The sequence below is a fragment of the Panthera pardus genome, unplaced genomic scaffold (assembly GCF_024362965.1).
Source record: "Panthera pardus isolate Hobbes unplaced genomic scaffold, ASM2436296v1 HiC_scaffold_1, whole genome shotgun sequence".
In the NCBI taxonomy this organism is placed as follows: domain Eukaryota; kingdom Metazoa; phylum Chordata; class Mammalia; order Carnivora; family Felidae; genus Panthera; species Panthera pardus.
The window spans coordinates 34,672,451-34,683,170 of NW_026526654.1; positions in this window are offsets into that span (position 1 = coordinate 34,672,451).

Consider the following 10,720-nt stretch of genomic DNA (forward strand, 5'->3'; position numbering starts at 1 on the left):
ATACTGCAGCCTGGCTGATGTACAATAGCATCCAGGTGTGGAAGTTGGCTGGCTGTCAGACAGATGGCCTTGTTCTCATGGCATGGTAAATATCCTAGGGAGCAATATAAAATACACAAGGCCTTTAAGGCCTAGACTTATATGACTCATTGATATTCTATCACTTCTGACTCATCATACTGGTCAAAGCAAACCATAAGTTTAGCCCAGATTCATCTGCAGAGCAAAACAGATACCACTTAATGTAAATATAAATTCAAATGGCATGGGTCATGAGATACAGAGAGAAGCCAATTTATCATGCTCTGCCCCATGGTCCCCAAAATTTACCTCAAGAATATCTAAGGAGACATCCAATCATGGCATCAAGTTAAAAATCCAAAATCTTATGATCTACATTAGTACAGATGGAATTGTTTAGATGCATCATTTCTTGACCTGGGGACCTATGATTTAAGAAGACAATTGATCTGTCACCCAATACACCCAAGATACAGTGATGAAACAGAGACAGGATAACCACAACAGATATTTATTCATCATGGGAGAGAATGAGGGTTACAAAGCAAGTCACTATGGATTTCTATGGAGAAATTCTGAAATACACCTGAACATATATTGCCAGGTGAGTCTATCCCAACAGTGAGAGTGTTACATGAATAGACCTCCTTTCTGCCTCCTGGATGTTTCTCTCCAGTGCACTGACTTAAGTACTCCTGATTTTTCTTTGTGGGATATTCTTTTTTGTTTTTTCAAAAATAATTTGAAGACAACCCCATTCATGTCTGCAGTTCTCTAATTCTTAGGTATCAAAATCAAGCTAATTGAAGACATTAGTTGGTATTAAAATAAGTAGAAATGTATCATCTATAGGAATCTGTAACCAGAGTAACCAGAGTGGCCTGTACCTGGATTAAGTACTTTAAAAAATGTTTAGTGTTCACCCTTAACAATGGCATGTAAAATTTATGTAAACTCAATAAAAAATAAATTTAAATGGTCTTATATTGCCAGAATGTATGGGTTATAGACAAAATGATATGGCACTGAGATGAATGACTCTCTTTTGAGATAGTGACACTCTATCCTGGGAGATCTGGAGCACCACATACTCAAAACCACAGTGATGCTTTTAATTTATAGTTTCATCATTTCAAGTTTCAAATAGAAGCATATCAGCACACAAGAATGAAAGTTGATTTAGTATTGTTGCAGATCCTTTGGGATACTCTTTGTTCATTGCCCTCATTAGTTACTTTTGAAAAAAATTGCCTATGGTAAAAGACAGCTTTCTCAAGTTGATTTCTATTCCTGGAAAATCAGGGAGTAAGAAACCTTTTTATATTCTAAAAATTTCCAGTCCCTTTTAGCCCTACTGGAGGCTGGGCTCTTCACCAACAAAACTCATTTAATAAATTTGTGAGCTTCCTGTGTTTCTGATTATAGTAAATTCCATTTGATAAAAGCCAAGCCCAGATAGAGCAAGCCCAAGAATTCTGAGTTCCCTTCTCTCAAACTGGATTAACTATGTGACATGTAATGACTATAATGTAGCTCTAATTATCTGAAGTTTAAGTGTAAATATTCAGTTATAATGATCTCATTTGAGAAATTATTTTTTTCAGAATAACTCACCTATTAAAAAACTAGAAATACTAAAAATTAAAAGATAAAACAAAAGAGTGAATAAAACTTTCTTGAAAACATTGAAGACAAAAGGACTTGTGTTGCAAGAGGCTAGAAAAAAGAAAATTCAAGCACGTGGGCTTTTTATTTAGCACTACTTTCACCTCAAGGCATCTGCAAACTGTAAAGTGGTAGCTGGGAGACTAAAAAGCAGAGATTCTGAAAAGCTCTTGCGGCTAAGGCAAAACCTTCACTTCAGTGGATACCAAAAAAGAGTTCGAGAAAGCACCCTGGATTTTTCAGTTGAGACAAGTTAGGAGTAAGACTGAATTGAAAATTTAACAACCATCCTAAAGCCTGAAACCTAGATTAAGTCATTTATATCCTGATTGATTTTAAGTGTTTGTTTCTCCTTCGCTCCTTAGCAGACACAAAAAAGTCCTTCTTGGGTGTAAAAAATAGTATCCTGTGCTCTAAATGTTTCTGTATAAGTAAGCAATTACATCTAGCATTGAATCAGGAAAAAAAAATACACAAATGCACAACTGACTAAAAAAAAAAAGAGAACAATAGAAACAGATGAAAAGTATTCAGACATTCTGATCAGATATTAGCGTATTCAAATAAGAACTTTGAATAACTGTATTTAATATGTTTCGCAAATTAAATGACAATGTAGGGAATTATAAAAGATAACTGAAAACTCTGAAAGAATCAAGAATTGATAAAAGTGAAAAAAAATATTAAGACTTCAATTGATGGGGCTATCAATCAGTTACACGGCCACCTTCACCACTGCATAAAGGATGAAAGAAATAAGACACAACTGGTGACATATAAGAAAATGACGACATTCTCTACACTCTGACATTCCACATAAGTAGACTACCCTTTAGTTTACTGATATGCATTGCATCATCCTTTGGTTAAAGCAGGATGCTAGAAATCCATCAGCAAGATACAGATGGTGCTTGCCACCTCCACCACAAAAAAATTACATTTCAATACTATTTAACCTGTGTATTTCCTCCCTAATTTAACAAACTTTATCTGTAAAGTCATGCGATAAGTATCTAGAATTAACATTAACAAAGTGAGAATGGTGTGTATGGATTTTAAAACATAAGCTACAGAGACTTAGATGTGTTTTACTTTGAATTCTGCAATGTACCATTAAAATGATTTAAAAATATACCCATGGAATTCTAAATCAGAAGTTCGTGTTTGTAATCTCGTTTTACAGCTTAAAATATTGATAAATCACATACTTACATACTGTATATAAGATATTAGAAATTGTTTTATAGAGGGAATATAGTCATACCTATTTTATATTAAGTAGGGATTCATAATAAATGCAAAAATGCATGACTAATATCAACCCATCTCAGTGAATGATTTATTAATATTCTCATTATAATGGCAAATTAAATGTGGATGATGTAGCACACAGCAATTCATTCTGAGAGAATGAACAAATCAATATTGATGGAACAGAGGGATCAGAGCAATGACTATTTGGAGATAAGCCTAAAATGAACGGAGGAAGCTGTTTACAAATAGTCCAGAATGTCATACTAAAGAGTAATTTTATTTGACTAACTCCTATGTATCCTTTTTAAAAAAAATTTTAATGTTTATTTTTTTTTTTTGAGAGAAAGAGCATGAGTGGGGGAGGAGCAGAGAGAGAGGGAGACACAGAATCTGAAGCAGGCTCCAGGCTCTGAGCTGTTAGCACAGAGCCCAACTTGAGGCTCAAACCCACGAACCGTGAGATCATGACCTGAGCTGAAGTCGGACGCTCAACCGACTGAGCCACCCAGGCGCCCCGGTATGTATCCTTTCTATTGCAATTTTGACATCACTATTTTCAGGAAATAATTATCTGACTACCTCTAGCCCCAGATATGACTTCTAAAACTTGGATTCTAACAGCTAACTCAAAATTAAGCTAACTCAAAATTTCATTTGCATTTTTTTCCATATCACCAGCCCTATTTATCATGGTTCAAACCTATAAGACACTATTTTTATATCCACCTGTTTATTCCTATGTTTCTTACTAACAACCCAAAGTCACTGCTATTACCACCTTCATTCATTCTCTAGATTCAGTGTATCCCAGGTCTAGTCTATTAATTTTTTAAATGTTTTTATTTATTTTTGAGAGAGAGATAGAGAGAGGGAGAGAGGGAGGGAGGGAGAGAACAAGTGGGGGAGGGGCAAAGAGAGATGGAGACAGAATCCGAAGCAGGTTCCAGGCTCTGAGCTGTCAGCACAGAGCTAGACGCAGGGCTCAAGCCTACAAACTGCGAGTTGGTAACCTGAGCCAAAGGCAAATGCTTAACCTACTGAGCCACCCAGGCACCTCTCCCAGGTCTAGTCTATTAATTTTCTGCTTTCTGAAATATATTTACTTGTTTCTATTTTTATTTGCTCCCCCAAACTCCATGATTTTTCACATTTTATCTTAATACACTCCATTCTCCTCTCCCTGCATATACTATCGACTTCTCTGCATACCCAGCATGACCTACTTAAGTACACATCCAAATGTATTACTCCCATTTTGACATGCTTTGGTGAATTCCCATGCACTTAAAATTCTCATCATGGCCTAAAACACTATTTATGATGAGGCTCCTGATGATGTCTCCAATCTTATTTTTTACATAATTTTTTCTTTGTTTTCCACCTACCCCAATAGTCCCCAGATAAACTCCCATACATTACATTCTTCAGATAATTTAGGATTTAAGTTAACAACCTAGTTTATATCTTTATGTATTTTTCCCCATATGTCTGTCAATTTCTTCTCTCTTCCTCTGTTTCTTTGTCTCTGCTGTCTCTAAACATATACATATGATATATATATATATATGTATATATATATATACACACATATATATACACACATGCGTGTGTGTATATATACATATATTATTCTTCACATGAAAGTGCGTGAGCCATATGTGTCTATTATACTCTGATAACTGTCTTTGTTTCATAAATTATGCCAAGAGCTTACTGAGCTCACTTGGCATAAAAATGTATCCTCCTTTTAGTTCTTGAAAAACTACATTTTAAAAATACTTATTTTTAAAGATTTCTAGAAAGTAAAAATAGCTAATCTATAAATAAATAAGAATCTCACTTATAGTAGATATTTTTTTCCAATTACACTGGATTGTAAAAACACTAGGAATTATGAGGAAATACTAATTTAATACTTTATTATATTAATTTAGTAGAATTTAATAGCATGGTACAATATCAACTAAAATTGAGGGCAAAAATAAAATATACTTCTACATATGCAAGGATTCAGATATTGTTCTTTATTCATACTTTCTTATGAACTTTATTAAGAGCCAGATTGAAAATAAAAACCATGCAAAGGTCAGGGTAAACTGCTCCTCTCAAGAAAAGAGAACCAAAGACAATGACCTAAATCATATAGTCTAATTGAAAGGTAAGAGTTGAGAGTTATGCACCAAACTTAGGAATGTATATATTCAAATTTCAGAGAAAGCCATTGGGACACACAAAGGTTTACTTCCAGAATATGAATACATTGGTACCCAAATGGAATTATTAAAGCCTGCAGAAGTCCCAGAAGACATTCTCTTCTGTAAAGCATTAAGAAATAGCTAAGTGAAGGGATTGCTCACATCTTGGATAAGTTCTGTGGTTATTCTCAACTTCTAGCCAGGTATAACTATATGAGATATTGCCATTGAAGTGGGCTCCCTGATTTCACTGGGGATTATGGGATCCTGGGTTAGCAGAGACCAAGTGCCATTGTTAACTGCCAACAACATGGTGAGAACATCCACATGAAAGGAGCAGAAAGTACCCATCTCAGAATGTCTTGGCCAATATATATCTTATGTAATGGTAAATTGATTAAAGTGTCCAAAGATTAATCAGTGTAATGAGAGAGCCTTATGTTGCTAGCCAAAAACCTTGACAATATTTGTCATAAAGGAGAGTCATAAACTCTTGTCCAGTTTACAGATACAAGACAAGTTACGAATCTAGAGCCTCTTGATCTAAGGAGTGCCCATGAAAGATTATGCACATTAGGCATTTGCATATTATTAATCCGATTTAAGTCTTTGTCACAGACACCTCAAGCTAGTACCTAAGGTGATACAGTAACTCTGTGGTCAGATTCCCCCGATGCTCCAAAGGGGGTGAACTGGTGTCAGCAAGCCTCCTTTCTGTGGAAAACTTCCTTTAGGAACCCCCTTGGGCATCTTTGTGGCAAGTTACAAGGTATGATCCACCACATAGATGCTTTCTTTTCGTTAGATTACTATGTTATTGTCTACTAACTGGACTTTAACAGTACAGTAGACTCATTTTATTTTCCATATAGTAAACATTCTTGCAATGAAAAGCTTAGTGATGATTGAACAATATAGCTAAAATGTAGCAAGTACATGGTATACACTGATGTCTGAGTACATCAAGCTGGCTCAGTTTCACATAGCATTGAACTGGCAAAAATATACTGGTTGATAGGCAAATTAACCACACACATACATGAACTTTAAAATACTTTTCTCGGGGCACCTGGGTGGCTCAGTCGGTTGAGTGTCTGACTCTTGATTTCAGCTCAGATCATGATCTCAGGATTGTGAGATCAAGCCCCACATAGGGCTCTGCACAGAGCTTGGAGCCTGCCTGAGATTCTCTCTCTCATCCTCTGCCCCTCTACCCCGCTCATGCTCTCTCTCCGTCTAAAATAAAATAAAATAAAATAAAATAAATACTTTTCTCAACAATTGATTTTATGAGAGTTATGATACCACATTATAAGGAGCACGGGAGTGGGGAATAAAATTACTCAGGCCTTAGAGAAGTCAATAATTTCATTATTTGGCTCATTTTTCCCCATACATAAAGTTTCTGAATAAACAGGTTAAGTGTAATCTTTTTTATCTATATAATCATGACTATTTTATTTCTGCATATAACCCCCAATTCTATTGTGTATCTACAGATATGCATTGTATTAGCTGATATCTTCTACCTATAAAAAGTACAGCTACCTGATACTCAGCTACACCACTGAGCAGAATAATAGCAAACAAATGACAAATTTTATATTAAATTAATATTAAAATAGTAATAAGAAATTAATATTAGTTTGATATTAAATTCTCCAGGAATATATATATATATATATATATATGAGCATAAATATATATATATTTACAGATACAAGACAAGTTACAAATCTAGAGCCTCTTGATCTATATATATATTTATGCTCCTTTTTCATGTAAATGCATATGGAGTATTTTAAATAAAATTTAAGGAAAAGCCAGAAACTACTGAAACCAGCTCAAAAAAAAAAAAAAAATTGAAGACTGATTAGACACATAACAAGTAGAGACTGAAATAGCAATCAAAAAATATCCCACAAAGAAAAGCCCACACCAGATGGCTTTAGTGTTGAATTCTCCCTAATGTTTCAAGAAGAATTGCAACAATCTTTCACAAATGTTTTCCAAAACATATTAAAGAGAAAAGAATACTTTCAAATTCATTCTGTTAAAACACTATTAACCTATAACAAAACCAGACAAGGATATCACAAGAAAACAAACGTACAGACTAATATCCTTCATGAATATAGATACAAAACTAGGTGGCAAAATACAGTGATCTGAATACAGCAATATATGAAAAGGATTACAAACTCTGACCAAGTGGGATTTATCCCAACAATGCGAGATTGGTTCAACATACAGAAGTCAAGGAAACTAATACATAATACAAGATCATTTCAATAGACACAGAAAACGCATTTTGCAAAATCCAACACCATTTCAGGATGAAAACACTCAACAAAGAATAGAAGGGACCTCCTTCAACTCAATGAAGGGCATCTATGAAAAACATGGTTAGCATGACACTGATGGTGAAATTATATAAATCTCAACAACAACAACAACAACAACAACAACAACAACTGAAGTCATAAACACAAAAAACATATTGATGGTTGCCAGAAGCAAGAGGTTGGGGGTGGGGAGGTGGTCAAAGGTACAAAATTCGTTATAAGAAGACAAGTCCTGGGGATGTAATGTATAGTATGGTAACTGTGGTTAACATTACTGTATTGCGTATTTGAACGTTGCTAAGAGAGTAGATCTTTAAAGTTCTCGTCACAAGAAAATAAATTCTAGCTATGTTTGATGATGGTTAACTACAATTGTGGTCATTATTTTCCAATATATAAGTGTATGAAATTATTATGGTGCACACTGAAAACTAAAACAATGGTATATACCAATTATAGCTCAATAAAAATTTAACTACCAACAAAGAAACACAAATTGGAATTACTTCTGTCTTCTTGAAGTAGAGACAGAAAGTTTTTCCTGGAACTATATAAACTTGGGCTCAAGTAAATACAAAGAGTATTAGGACAATGATAGGCACATAAAAGTGCTCGATAAAAGTTTAATAAATGAAATGTCTCTGGAATTATGACTTAAACTGCATTTCAAGGCAGTAGGCTAACTTTTTCACGTGCTAAGTATGAAAACAAGTTAGCTATCAATGCTTGCATTTGTTAAAGAAGTCAACTGTGGAAGTGTTTTAAATAGGGATGGAAATGTTTCTGAAAACTTGTGAGAGGATAAGAAAGCAAGCACTTAACAGCTATATGAAAAGCCAGGAAGGCAGGAACACAATTCCTAAAAGAAACATCTGAGAAAGTGCATGAAACCAAGCATCAATATAAACTTTATAGTTTAGGTTAGGACAACTTTGTTTTAAATTCTGAAGATGACTTTTGGAAATGTTAAAAATTTAGTATAGTCCTTTTGATGTATATTTTTTAAAGCCAGTTTCAGGCTAGCATCACTAATCCTATTAGCCACGCTGACCTCTGAGTGACAGTATTCTAGCAACAGTGGATACTAATCAGCTGAAGCCATTTCCTGGCTTCCCTGACCAGTCCCCCAGCTCATTCACACATTCCATAGTTCAGTCTATAAGATCAACAACAATCGCAACAACAAAAACAAAAAAAGTGTTTCCTAAGATAAAAAAAAATGCAAGGATGTCTACTCTCACTACTTTCATTCAACATTGAACTGGAGGTTTTAACCAAATTAGTCAAGTAATAAAAATAATTGACATTAGGACTGAAAAGAAAGGATAAAATTATCTTTATTTGCAGTTGACATTTTTCTGTATATCAAAAATCCTAAGGAATCAAAACACACAGGTATATAATTACAGCCAATAAATGAGTATAGAAAGTTTAGAAGATAAAAGATCAGTATACAAAAATGAATTGAAAATCTACATGCTAGCAATTAGCAATCTTTTTTCTCAAAATTTTTTAACGTTTATTTATTATTGAGAGACAGAGAGGCACAGAGCGTGAGCAGGGGAGGGGTAGAGAGAGGGGAAGACACAGAATCTGAAGTAGGCTCCAGGCTCCAAGCTGTCAGTACAGAGCCCAATGAGGGGCTTGAACTCACAAACTGTGAGATCATGACCTGAGCCGAAGTCAGACACTTAACCAATGGAGCCACCCAGGTGCCCCTAACAATGAGCAGTCTGAAACTGAAATTAAGCAAGCAATCCCATTTACAACAGAATAAAAATGAATAACACTTGGAAATAAACTTTATAACTGTAAGATGTATATTCTCAATACTACAAAATATTGCTTAAAAAAATAAAAAAAATTTAAATACATGGAAAGACATTCCATGTTTATGAAATAGATACTTAATATTGTTCAGACAGTAATACTTTGCAAATTGACTTACAGATTCAATGAAATCCTTACCAAAATTTCAAATGCTTTCTTTGCAGAAATTGACAAGTTTATCTTAAAATTCATATGGAAATGAAAAACACTCGAATAGTTTTGACTATTATAATAGCCAAAACAATTTTAAAAGGAAAAAAGTGGGTTATAGGACTCACACTTTCTAATTTCTTTTTTTAAATTTTGTTTTAATGTTTATTTATTTTTGAGTGAGAGAGAGAGAGAGACAGCATGAGTGGGAGAGGGGCAGAGGGAGAGAGACATAGAATCTAAAGCAGGCTCCAGGCTCTGAACCGTCAGCACAGAGGCAGACGCGGGGCTCAAACTCACAAAACGTGAGATCATGACCTGAGCTTAAGTTGGACGCTTAACCAACTGGGCCACCCAGGCGCCCCTCTAATTTCAAAATTCACTACAAAGCTAGAGTAATCAATACAGGTGGGTACTATTAGAAGGACAGATTAACAGTCAATAGATTAGAACTGAGAGTTGATAATAAACTCTACTATCTGTGGTCAACTGATGCTTTCCAAATGTTCCAAGAGAATCCAATGAGATAAGAATAGCCTTTTCAACAAATGGTACTGGAACTACTGGATATCCACATGCAAAGGAATAAAGTTGCATCCAGATCTCACACCATATACAAAATAACACAAAATTGACCAAAGACCTAATGTAAGAGCTAAGACTATAAATATCTTACAACAAAACATGGGCATAAATCTTTGTGAACTTAGATTTGGTAACGGTTTCAAAACACAACTAATAAAATAAAAAAAATAGATAAACTCGACTTCATCAAAATTCAAAATGCTTATGCTTTAAAGGATACTTTAAAACAGCCCATAGAATGAGAGCAAATATTTACAAATTATATATCTGATAAGAGACTAGATCCAGAATACATAAAGAATACTTGAAAATCAACAATAAGAAATGACTCAATTAAAAAGAGGGAAAGACATCTGAATAATTTTCCAGAGACGTGGTACACATGGTCAATAACCACAGAAAAGATGCTCAACACCAGTAGTCATCAGGTAAATGTAAAAACCACAATGAGGATAGCCCAAGTGTCCAATAACAGATGAAAGTAGAAACAAAATATAGTATATACTGCCAATGGAATATTATTCAGCCAAAAAAAAGAAATGAAGTTCTGATACATGCTAAAAACATGGATGAACCTTGAAAACATTATGCTTAGCAAAACAAGTCATACACATAAGGACAAATAAAATATGGTTTCAGTTCTACGAAACATCTAGAAAATAGGCAAATTCGTAG